The 12,476-nt window shown below is 44.1% G+C and overlaps 1 long non-coding RNA gene across 1 annotated transcript; it reads left to right on the top strand.

Moving 5' to 3' along the window:
* The first annotated feature begins 9,373 nt into the window (after positions 1-9,373).
* Positions 9,374-12,274, top strand: LOC115407267 (uncharacterized). The gene is made up of 3 exons (XR_003933602.1): positions 9,374-9,531; positions 10,443-10,514; positions 11,951-12,274. It is a non-coding gene; the product is annotated as an uncharacterized LOC115407267 (long non-coding RNA).
* The last annotated feature ends 202 nt before the right edge of the window (positions 12,275-12,476 follow it).

The following is a 12,476-nucleotide window of genomic DNA, read 5'->3' as shown; positions in this document are numbered from 1 at the left end:
AACAGCAGGGCTGATGATTCATGACTGAAGTCAGGCTTTTATTGGAAGAGCTGCTTCATTCAGGTGCGTTATTTATTCACTGGCACCTGAACTGTGGCGATATGCTGTATGCATGCAGACATTGTGACCAAAAATGATTACTTTAAATACGGGTTACGGGTCGGGCTGCGGGTCGTGTTTCAACGGGTCGGATCGGGTCGCGGTACTCATCGGGCTGATGCGCGGGTTTGCGGTTCGGTTGCGGGTTTGTACGTCCCCGGGTCGGGCCGGGGTGGGTCTTGAAAATTGGACCCGTGCAGGACTCTGCCCCCGACCCCCCCAACACACACACACACACACACACACACAGGATAAATTCAGTCAAGCCAAATTGTGCCTCATTAAGCCAGATTGTGTGTTGAAGGGAAATTTACTTCATTTTGCGTGTTTTCAGCGCCTGAAGAAGCCCAGCGGGTCGAAACAGTGTGCCGGCAAAAGACGTGATTTCAGTTTCACTTTCGTTTTTGTCATATTTGCGCTCCTTATTTCAGTTTATGCCTTATGCCAGCCTTTTCTTTGTGTGTTTTCTGATAATTCGGCTGAGTTCATTATGGTAAGTAATGAGGAATGATGATTTCAGAATGATGACGTTGGTTTGTTGGTTTGTTGGTTGGTTTGTTAGCAAGATCCCGGAAAAAGTAATGGACGGATTGCAATGAAACTTTGTGGAAAGGTGGGTCTTGGGCTAACTTAGAATCCATTAAATTTTGGTGATGAGCCGGATCACTGTCTGGATCCAGGAATTTTTAAAAGGATTCTTTATCATTGAGAGACAGGGCAGTCTTTGACATAGTTGGGCAGGCCCGCCGACAGTGGGGGACAAACGCCTGGTTCACACAGGACGCACCGTGCGCGGAGGTGGAAGCGCCGAGCACCGACTTTCAGATCGGCGCCCCTGTTAACCAATCCGACGGTTCATACGGGAGGCGCGGGACAGCGCCGCGTGCATAGCGGCTCATGCCGTGGACCGCGGCCGCTCCTCTCTATTTTCTCCACGAGCCATGCGCCGTGCACCCCCAGTTGTAAAGCTGGACAGAGCAGATCGCACCACACAGGAAGTTGGGAACGGAAAATACGAGAGAATCTGGTCAATTTTCAAATTAAAATCAAGTAAAATAACATAAACTAGAATTTGGCACTCGGAGAACGCAGACCTCTCGCCACAGCTCAAATCAGTCACCAACAACCATAAGAACACCATATATAATCACACAACATTGTGATCAGGGTGTGATCGGAGCGGAGCGCTGCAGCGTGCGGTGCCTCTGTCTGTCGCCCTCTCTCTCTGTGTGTGTGTGTGTGTGTGTGTGTGTGTGTGTGTGTGTGTGTGTGTGTGTGTGTGTGTGTGTGTTTATCTGAAAAGGAAAAACGAAAAGCAACATAATTTATGTTGTGATATTTTTTTTTGTGTGATTTTTTTTGAGTACTTTATGAGTTTTTGGAGTGAAAATAATGTAAAAACGGGCTACAAACCAACATATACCATTGTACAGAGGGCATCCAGAGGGTGTACAGAAGATGTCCAAAATTGACACCGCCGGGGCATAGCAGTACAAATACATGTGTGAAACGCTCATTTCTTGTATTACTGCTCTGACATTTTGACCTGAACTATGTAAGACCCCAGGCATTAGCAAAATTGTGTTTTCAAGCTATTACAGTGCTGCCACACTTATTTCCAGGTGTTTTATGAGGGAAAAATGAATGAATGAATGAATGCATTTATTTCGAAGCACAGGAAAAACAACACAAAATAAATACACTGAACAATACTTAACACAAAATTCCCCACACTGGGCAGGGGAAAAACAGATTATATAGAAGTAGTGTATAAGAAAAACAACAACACAAGAAAAAAAATAGTAATAATAAAAACTAGACATGTGTTGTATTCAATTTGATGAGTGTACCTCGAAAAGGAGTGGGATGAAGATAACTTATTAACTCCCACCCCTTGTCATCCTTCACATCTTTAGGTTGCCATAATTGATGAATTAAGTGCATTTAGTATAGATATACATACCTATATATACACATATATACATACATACACACATACATATACACATATGCATATATACACACACACACATACATACATACATGCATACACATATACATATAAATGTTACTATTACCATTATCAACACCACCGCCCTTATCACATCATCAACACATATCAACATATAGTGGAATATCACCAGTAATTATAGTCAATATGTCAATAGTCAATGGTGCTAATAGTTTATATTTATCTTTATTTTAAGCATTAGTTTTGCTAGTGCATAGTACAGAATTGCAGACTGCTCAGCGGCAGAATAAAAAAAATACATGCTGAACACATGTCTAACAGGATTAATGATGGCATCACATGATACAGCCTTAGTAAAACTGATATGTCAATACAATTGAGTTGATAAATCGTGTCTACTGACTGCATGGCGGCAAAATCATAGTTAAGCAGTGTTTTTACCTTGTGCTGCAGCCTGCTGTCATAACTCTCCAAATGTGCTTTGCGCTCTGGGCCGGGCAGTTCCCACTACTAATGTGTCACGGTCAAAATAAACGGCTCTCAGACCTGATTCTTTGTAGTGAATCAGAAATTGGCAATAAGATTGCTTTTATGACAGAACGAATGCACAAAAATGGGCAATTATGGCGATTTTCATAAAAACACCAAACTTAAGCTGTCAAGTTTTACAACCTCAAGGGAACAATGAAGAGTCGAAAGAGTCGGTTCTTATCTGGGAGTTGAGCTAAAAAAGCCGACTCTCTGAAAAGAGCCCAACTTCCCATCACTGCAGTCGACGTGCAGCTCCCCTGTCAGACCTGACTCGGAAGTCAGGCACCCCTCAGGTCCAGTGGGGGAAGGAACAGGAGAGGGCATTCCAGGACCTGAAGGAGGCGCTGTGCAAAGACCCTGTGCTGCAGAGCCCGGACTTCGAACAGCCCTTCACCGTCCAGACCGATGCCTCCGGGGTTGGCCTTGGGGCGGTGCTCCTCCAAGGGGACGGGGAGGACCAGAAGCCGGTGGCATATATAAGCCGCAAGCTATTCCCTAGAGAGACTGGATATGCAGCAGTGGAACTGGAATGCTTGGCTGTCAAATGGGCCCTTGACAGTTTGAAGTACTACTTGTTGGGAAGAGACTTCACCCTAGAAACTGACCACCGCGCCTTGCAGTGGCTAGGGCATATGAAGGACTCGAATGCCCGCATCACTCGCTGGTTCTTGGCTCTGCAGCCCTACTGCTTCTCAGTGTGGTACAGGGCTGGGAAACAGAACCAGGTTGCAGACTTTCTGTCTCGCCACCCTGTTGATTAGACTCCAGAAGGGGTGGGAAATGTGAGAAGGTAGCAGCCCCTTCTCATCCAGACCTGCGACTCTCAGATGTGTGTAGGTTCAACGGACAGTGAGGAGTGGCGTAGCTGCGGCTCGAGCGCGGGTACACCCTGAGGACACATACGAGCAGAAACGCCACACAACTACTCACCATACACACTTCCTCCTCCTTCCCTCTGCCCAGCTGATACGAGATGCAGGGAGGAGCAGTACATTGTGTGAGGGGGAGCACATTTGTGCTTTTATGGTAAATACTTATGTTTCAGGTATTGATCTATGGGGAAGGTCATCTGTGATGTGCAATTGAAGTAATATTTTCATTTGTGTTAATATATCACTGGGGATTTTGTAGAAATCTTTTTGTAAACATTAATAAGACGACCAGACACTCCCCCCTAGAATTGTGGGTTAGTCCTGCCCAGGGATTGGATAATTAGGTCTGGGCTGGAGGTATTTAAGGAGGACCATTGTTAAGGAGGGGGGAGCACCTGTGAGGCTGTCAGTCGGGAGAAGCCTCTAACAACAGCCTGTTGTGAGGTGTGTGACTTTAAAACGGCGAATAAACTGAAGAACTGGCAAAGAATCTCTGAACCTCCACCTCATTTTTCCACCAGTCCTCTCCCAATGCGATCCAAGCGAGCTGATCCCGAGTCGGGGTGACCGCTCGGTCCCTCACAGAGCCCAACTTCCCATCACTGCAAGAGCCGCCAGTGTGAGCGCTTCGTGCAGCATCACCCTTTGAGAAAATGCAGAAAGCAAATTAATTTTATTAAATTGAATTTATTTTCAAGCTGTCATCAAATTGCATTTAATGGGGAAACATAGCTGAATTAATTATTATTTATAAAATAAAAGTAGGCGATGTAATTTTCAATTATGGAAGTTTTTGCTACATTACCCCTACTTCCCAAAGCCATGCCCTTGTTTGATGCCCATATATACATATTCCAGACCTGCCAACCTTGGTGAAATGTTTTGAGTACCACTTGCCGGGACACTTGTCGACCGGGGGGGGGGGGGGGGCTGTCAGTTTTAAGTTCTCATGTGGTTCTCTAATTTGTTTATTGCCAAAGATTTAACAGATGTTTTTCTGATACACATTACATTGCGGCTGAAAGTGCACACTGTCACCAGAAAAAAGCTTCAGAATGCTGCTACATGTCCTTTAACTAAGCATTTTTTGCTGTGTGTGTGCGCATGCGTGCGCGTGTGTGTTCCATTACTAAAACCTTTATAAAGCCGTGAATACGGTGTTACAAATTAACTGGTGTCCTTGTTACCTGGTGACCGACTTCCTTTAGCATTTCCTGCTGCTGCTGCTAGTAGCCGCAGACGTTGAAATCAGACTCATGAAAGGTCTGACACGACTTTTTGTCTGGTTTTTAATATCTATCAGCAACAAGGGACGTGAAAGAAACCCAGTCGCCAGTTAAAAGGGACTCAGTTATTCCAAAAGACCGGCTCCGCTCCGGTTTCGCGACACTCCTCCACCTCTAGTTAGCTGCTGCGTTCAGGTGACTGGAACTGCTGCGGAAAAGTGAAACTCGGTCGTTAACACGAAAGCAGCGGTGACAGCTGGACTCAGGAGGGACTCAGGAGACACTCAGGAGACACGTGAAGGAAGCGAGGACAATTTGCACAAAGGAACGACTCTCAGACAGCTGTGAACCGGCTCTCGTCGTTCACTTGAAAGAGCCGTTCAAACGAACGACTCGTTCATTGAACGTCGCAGCACTACGAGGGTAGCACATGTGTTTCCTCCCGGTTCCATAGCTGCGGCGCACCAGCCTAATTTACCGGTATTTTTTTTCAGCGTGACAAATACAATGTGTGCCGTGAATGTGTGACAACACACCGAAATGCGTGACACTTCAGAGCCCTGCTGCTGCATCGTGTTGTCAGACATGAGAACGTCCACGGTCCGCATTTATAACAGCGCTCACATGTCTGCAGCTTTTTGCGTAGTTTAATGAGGCTGAGCGTACCAGCGTATTTTGATGTCAAATTGCGTACCTGCTACGCAAAATGCGTACAGGTTGGCAGGTCTGATATTCACTAAACATGTACAGAGACAACACTGAAAACAGGAGAAGAGGTAATGATTCATTTTGCAGTCTCCAGTGAGCAAGACCCACCACAGGAGGCCGACACAGTCTCTACTTTCACGTCCAGGCTGAAGACCTTTCTGTTTAGCGAAGCTTACAGTTCGGGCTGGTTCAGGCCTTCCTGGACCATTTTCTTAGTGAAGCTGCTATAGGTTAAGACTGCTGGAGGAACTACACTGAGCTTCTCCTCTCTCCTTTTTCACTCCACGTTTCACTACTACTAGTCTATGACCTCCCTCCCTCCCTCCAGGATCCCTGAGGTCCGTGATCTGAAGCCTCCTGCCCTGATCCACCTTCAGCGAGCAGAACAATCTGTCTGTCCTCTCCTTTTCCCTCTTTCTATCCCCTTACCCCGGCTGGAATAGCAGAAAGCCACCACCTCTGCTCCGACAGGACTGAAGAGGACTTTTTTGGGTGTAAATAATTCTTCCTAACAAACTAATAGATACGTCTGAGGCTCTCAAAAGATTAATGCAATCAGATTCATTTCAAATGAATGTGATTATTGCCACAACACAACATTAACAAAACAGAAAAAAACACACTAGACATATGCAGAGTGTATTTATTTATAAATACATGACTGAGACATGCAGGTGTGCTTTGCATTTTTTGATCTATCGAAGCATCGTCACTTGTTGGATCTTATAACCTGCCTGATCAGCATTTTGGGTCATTTGGCACATGACATGCAACTGCACCGACCTCCAAAGCAGCCTGAATATGACGCGGCTGATCGTCAAAGAAGAGATGGGGCCTGATGTTGTCCAGAATGGGACCTTTTGGACTCAGGCCCAGAAAGAAGGCCTCGTCAACGTCGAGATCCCAGGAGTGCAGGGAGTTTAAAGCTCTGTAGCCGTCACAGCCTGCACGCCGAGCTGTCACCAGATAGGTGCGAATGGGGCAGTTCTTTAACAGACCCTTATCGTGCAGCTTCTTCTTCAGCTTCTCCAAGACCTCCAGGAACGAACAGAGCGGCCCCTGAGGGAAACCACACAATGTTCGTTACACAGAAGAGTTAAATGACGTCAAAATGAACAATGTGGATGTGCTATTTGACAAGCTGGAGTTGCTGAAATTATAGTGCATAAGATTTTTTGACATATTCATAGCAATAATTCTCAGTGAACATGTAGGTGGTGAATTTGTATAATAATGATCCAAATCGAGTTCATGAGTTTTTCAACATCGTTTCTCTCGTGCTGTAAGTATCGCGTGAATCCAGTGTCTTGGAAAACACGTTCAGATTCATTCGAGAAGAGCACACAAAGGCGACACGCAGCTGATCTTTTGATACTTTTATTTCAGCAGCAGCTATTCCTGATGCAAAGACAGTGTGGAGGAGGGGCGTTGGTTTGCTCTCAGCTGCAGGAGAGAGGGAGGCAGGGAAGCGGTTCAGGGAGTGAGTGAAAAAAGTGCAGCAGGTGTTGGCGATTGATTGATGACTGTCTTCCCTGCTAGAAGTAGTGTGCTGGACCGGCGCGTGGGGGGAGAGAGGAGCAGAGACTGGAGGAGCCAGTGTACGCAAGCCTGAAAAGGCTGGAGACTGGTACGAGCAGGACGGGAAATGCACGGTGTGGCGGGGGCTAGAGAAGCCCGCCGGACTGAGGTGTGGGGATTGGGCCCACTGACGTGCAATAAAGGAAGTTTGAACTCACTGACTGTGGAGTCACCTGTGTCTAGCCGACCCGCGGTGGCACTTGTGTGCTACAGACAGAAGATCACAGTAAGACAGTAAAGGTGACATGTAGTTGTATTTAACGATAAAATAGTGTACATTCTATTCTTGTCCATATTGATCTTACCTTGGTTCAGTACTTTTTTAACCAGAACTTCTGAGTCAGACAGGTACAGGGCAGTGTTCATCTTTTTCAATTCACCAACAAGATCTTCTCTCACATTCAAGACAGTAACGAGTTCTTCCAGCTCTGTGAATGTGAATCAGTCACAACATCACTGAACAGTCAGTCCCTTCCTTCCTTCCTTCCTGCCATCTACTGAGGAATAACTGCTTCCAGCTTTCAAACATGTTGTCTTTTTTATTGGGAGGCAACAAATAATCACAAAATGTCCCACAGAGTGAAGCTGAAGCCTTTAACTGATCAGCTGAGTCCTGAATGTAAGAGCAGGAATTAAAGATCCACCTGGAATCACTGATGGACGTCAGAGTGAAACTCACCATGGATTCAGATGGCATTCTTTAGGGAATCTGATGGTTTTTCATCCAGGAGCATGACTTTAAACAGCTCCTCACTCTCAGGGTAGTTCTCTTTCAGCTTAGCATTCACTGCCTTCAGAGCCTGAGACAAACAGAAAAACAAGCAGACATTTACTAGATCACTGGACTGGGAAATGATGTGTTACAAGACAAATATTCCACATGCTCTCTCTGATTCTCTGTTACAGGCACTATTTGTATTCAAGCTTAGTTTGTATTACACATGACAGATTGATCTGTTACACTCAGAGATCTTGCTCTCTGGTGCATTCAATCATGTTTATAATGTGTAATGATTGTTGCCTGTCTGAGTCTGTAAATGTTTCTCGGCTTTTTGCACCTCAAAGTCAGTATCTAACCTTGACAAAAGGGAAGGTAGGACCGAGTCTCTCTGAGCTGCTGCTCTCCTCCTTGAGAAGGACACCGGAAGCCACTGCAATGTTGACCGCCATCTCTGGTTCAGACTGGAGCATCTTAAAAAATAACCACAACATGACAAAGTGTTATGAGTGGCCAAAACCCTTCAGCTCATCTGAACACCACCTTCAGGTGAAGGGGTGTAAGCGCAAATGTCCTCGACTAGCAGCTTTTAAAGCAGTTTTTCTGAGGTTTGTTGGGCTAATTCCCTTTAATCTGGATTACAGTTGACCCACACAACACATCCACACCCACAAAAAGCAGGGCTTTTTTAGAATTTCAGTCCATTCAGGTAAAGAAAAATGAGTCTTCAAAGCAACAACACTTCAGTATTTTGAACCTCAAAATGAACATTACTTCAGTTAAATTGCCATTTTTACACACTGTCCTTTTGAAAAATTCTTTTTTGAACATAGATGTTTTATGTACTTCAGGAAGTAACAGTCTCTCTTCAGTGTGAGTGAGTCTCTGAAATACACTCGACTGTCGTCAAACTTTCTGAGGTCCCTTTTCTCCCTGTCATTCTGAAGTTTGATGTTATTTGGAAATTGAATCCACTGATTCATACCTGTAGGATTTCAAAGTGACCGGAAGCTGCCTGAATGTAAATAATCCATCCATCTGTCTTCTAAACCACTTTATCCTGTGCAGGGTCACAGGGAGCTGGATGTACCCTGGACAGGTCAGCAGGCCATCACAGAGAAAACACACACACACAGACAACCACACACACAGTGGCGTAACCCGGGGCCCTTTGTGTAGCGGCGCCTCTGGCCGGAGAGAAGCAGCTGCTGCGCTCATTCCGCCCCGGATTTAAACAAACAAACAAACTAATATCCTCGGCAGTGGATTTCACCACAAGAGGGCCCTTGGGTTTTCATAACTCACCAACCCCATGTAAATTACGCCTCTGCACACACACTCTCATTCTGTGAGTCACCAATTAATCCAAGGAAACCAGAGTACTCAAAGGAATAGGTTAAAATACATATAAAGCTTTGAGTGCTTTGTTTTTTACTTGTATTTTTAGTTCTGCTTGTAGTTATGATTTCTGCAATAGAGCAGTTTCAGCCTCTTGGCTGTAAAAGACTGTGTGGAGCAAGGCTGCGAAGAATTTCCCTGGACTGATTAAATCTTTCTATTGTTCTACCTTCCTTTACATTATAAATCTGTAGGTTACAGAGTTTATTTCCTCCTGCTGTTCTTTCAGTTTCATTTTCCTGGAAACAGCCAACTTCTGAAAAGGGTTGAGCTGTGAGTTGAGCCTCTCTGACCCCCTGAACGGTTCACACTATAAGTACACGGGCTCTCTGCCAGACGGGCAGCAGATCATTCTGTCGTCTGTTTGCTGCTGCAGCTCATCGCATCTCGTCTCATCTCATCTCAGAACCCACACAGCTACAATGTTCCGTAAGTGTTTTCCACAGATTCTTTTTCCACACAAAAAAATGCTCCCAAAAAGTACATTGAATATGTTCTGCCAGAAAGAGGGTAAGTACAGTCTGAGAGGTCAAAAGGACTCTGAAGATCAGTATTCAAGAACAACCTTAAAAAGCAGGAGTATAGATGTAGTAGATGTGGAGTGAATAAATGGAGCAGTTTAGACCAAGAGTCCAAGCTTTGTCAAAACTTGAGGTTTATAAAGGTTTTTAAAGAATTGACATTCCTCGAAAATTAACATGAAAATGACAATGTACCTGAGGTTTACACTGCAGATAACAATGCTTTGTACATGGTTTTCCCCTTACAAAGTGTTGTTTTTTTATTTTTTTTTTTTATTTCATTATTTTATTTTCTGGCTTCTCATAATTTGATCGATCATAGGCTACTTGAAATGTGTTTTTCTGTGTTCAGATATTTGTGATACATTCAGTGTGTTTGTATGAACTTATGCATAATGCAACGGCTATACAGGAATGCGTGTTAATTCAGGTAATGAAGTTGTTAATGGATTTCAATGATCGGGACCACTTTCAAAATGAAAAAAGAAATAAGTGTCCGAAGCCATGAAAATCTCTTTGATATGTCTACCTTTTCCCAAGTTTTTTTTTTTTTCTTTTTTTATTCTGGCTGTTCAGCAGTTATACTGTGTGCAAATGTTTGACACACTGGTGAAAATCAGGTTAAGTTTTATTTTTGAATTATTTGTTTTTAAAAGTAGAGCTATAAAAACAATAATAACCAGGAGGTAGAAAATTTCTAGTTATTACAATATCAGCATGTGCAAGAAACCTGTTCGGCAATGAAGCAACAGCAGTGTTTGTGAGCAATGTATGATAATACGAAGATGTGTTGTCTGTCCTTTTTCTCTCCATGTGCAGTGGCTCCTTTGCTCCTGTTCTTAGGAGCGGTTGGTGGCCCTGCGCTGATGGCCAGTACAGGAGCGTCCACAGGTACTCTCATTTCATTGCATGTTCATCCTGCAGTTTATAGAGTCATCCAATGTGTGTTAATGGTGCTGTATGAATAAACTTGCTTTGCATTGCTTGGATTCACTTTAGAGGACCTTCCACTCAATAGATTGTCTGAAGTTAAAGATTTGAAAGAGTGTCAGATGTCGACGTCTTCATCATGAAGCACTTCTGCAGAAACTTCCTATCAGAAAACATCAATTGTGAAGAGAGAGAGAGAGAGAGAGAGAGAGAGAGAGAGAGAGAGAGAGAGAGAGAGAGAGAGAGAGAGAGAGAGTGTGTGTGTGTGTTAACATTATAAAGCTGTTTCAGAGTGAAGCTGTCAAATGTAACAAAAGTAAACTTCTTGGTTCTTTATTGATTTAGATTTAGAGTTTTGATTTAGATTTTATTTCGGCCATACGTGGCAGGTCAGATATGTATGCATACATATACATATACACTCACATACATATACACTCACATACATAGACATACACATACATACACAGACATATATATACACATGCATACATACATACATATATACAAACATAGTTAACATGTCATTTGACCGAAAAGGTTTAGGGCTGAAGCCGAAGCTCATTTTGCCCACCATTACCTCGCCACTGTATGAAAATTAAATAGAACCTTACACAAGTCGAGCCGAGACAACAAGACAACAATCCAAATAGAACATAGCAAAGGGAAACACTTTTGTTAACATTTTCTTCCTGTCGTTTTTGTTGCGATTGTTTTGTTCTTTTCCATTTGTTGTTTTCCTTCCTATTTGTTCTACTCTCTCTTCCCCCTTTTCTTTTCCCTTTCCTTTCCCTGTCCTCTCCTTTTCTGTCCAATGTTTTTCTTATGAAAGAGTGTGACATTGCTGGAGAAAATTAGCAGGTATGAGTTGTACAAAATAAATAGATGGTGATTTTTTTTTTTTTTTTGAAAGAATATTGAAAGAAAAATCAAGTGCTCAAATACAGTTATAGTTATGTCTATATTTCAACCCGGTTCAGTCAGGCACAGAACTCTCCCCACACGCAAGAGGCAGTACCGGGGTGCCCGGCCTATCTGCAGGTCGGAGGGGGGAAGAGGACGTTGCGTCAGCACGGCGTATGAATGTGCGCGTAACAGTCAAATCAACAACGTGTAACAGAAAAAACTTCACAGTTTCAACACAAGGTTTGAAATTCTCAGTCGAGTTTTAGAGCCCACTGTGACCCACCTGTTCTAGGGGTCCATTTCCAATCTCACACCGGCTCATGTGCTGCAGGCATGATGTTCACTCCAGCAGTGGCCAAAGGAGGAGGAGGAGTGGCTGCTGGACGTCTGGTGACTGCTCTGCAGTCAGCACTTAAAGAAGAAAAAAGCATGACTGGAATAACATTCATCCAGACATTTAAATAACCTTCTCCATCGTGCTCTGATTGCAGGTGTGGTTCTTGCGACTACCGCTGGAGCTGCTGGAGCTGCTGGAGCTGCGGCTGCCACTGGAGCTGTGGCTACCACTGGAGCTGGGGCGACTGTTGCTCAAGTGTTAACCACTGTGGCTGCCATCGTGTTTTGAATAAATCATGGCTCCTTTTGTCGAAATTGACAATCCTGTTGCACAATGTTATTGAAATCTGCAATGACATCTCAGTGTTTCAGTGTGGTGGAAATTTCTATTGAGTGCATGCTTAACTGTTTTGCAGTGCTTAGATTTATTTGTTATAAATACCCGTAGCTCTCACACACTCAGATGTGTGGCGAACCGCAAATGCTTTGTCTAGAATTTACTTTTCCTGATAATCTTAGCGTAGCAGCTGCGGGCACTCGTGGGAGTCTTCCTGTGTCCAGCCTACGGCTGGGTGCAGTCAAGGCCCCTGGGAGTGAACGTAGCAGATAGTTATTAGAGGCTTGCACGCCCCTGCGAGGGCAGAACTCACTCTGTTACTCTGTTGACTGCGTGACTTCTCC

Source organism: Salarias fasciatus, chromosome 19, assembly GCF_902148845.1.
Source record: "Salarias fasciatus chromosome 19, fSalaFa1.1, whole genome shotgun sequence".
In the NCBI taxonomy this organism is placed as follows: Eukaryota; Metazoa; Chordata; class Actinopteri; order Blenniiformes; family Blenniidae; genus Salarias; species Salarias fasciatus.
The sequence above is the reverse complement of the archived record's forward strand: the minus strand, read 5'-3'. Positions and strand labels throughout refer to the sequence as shown.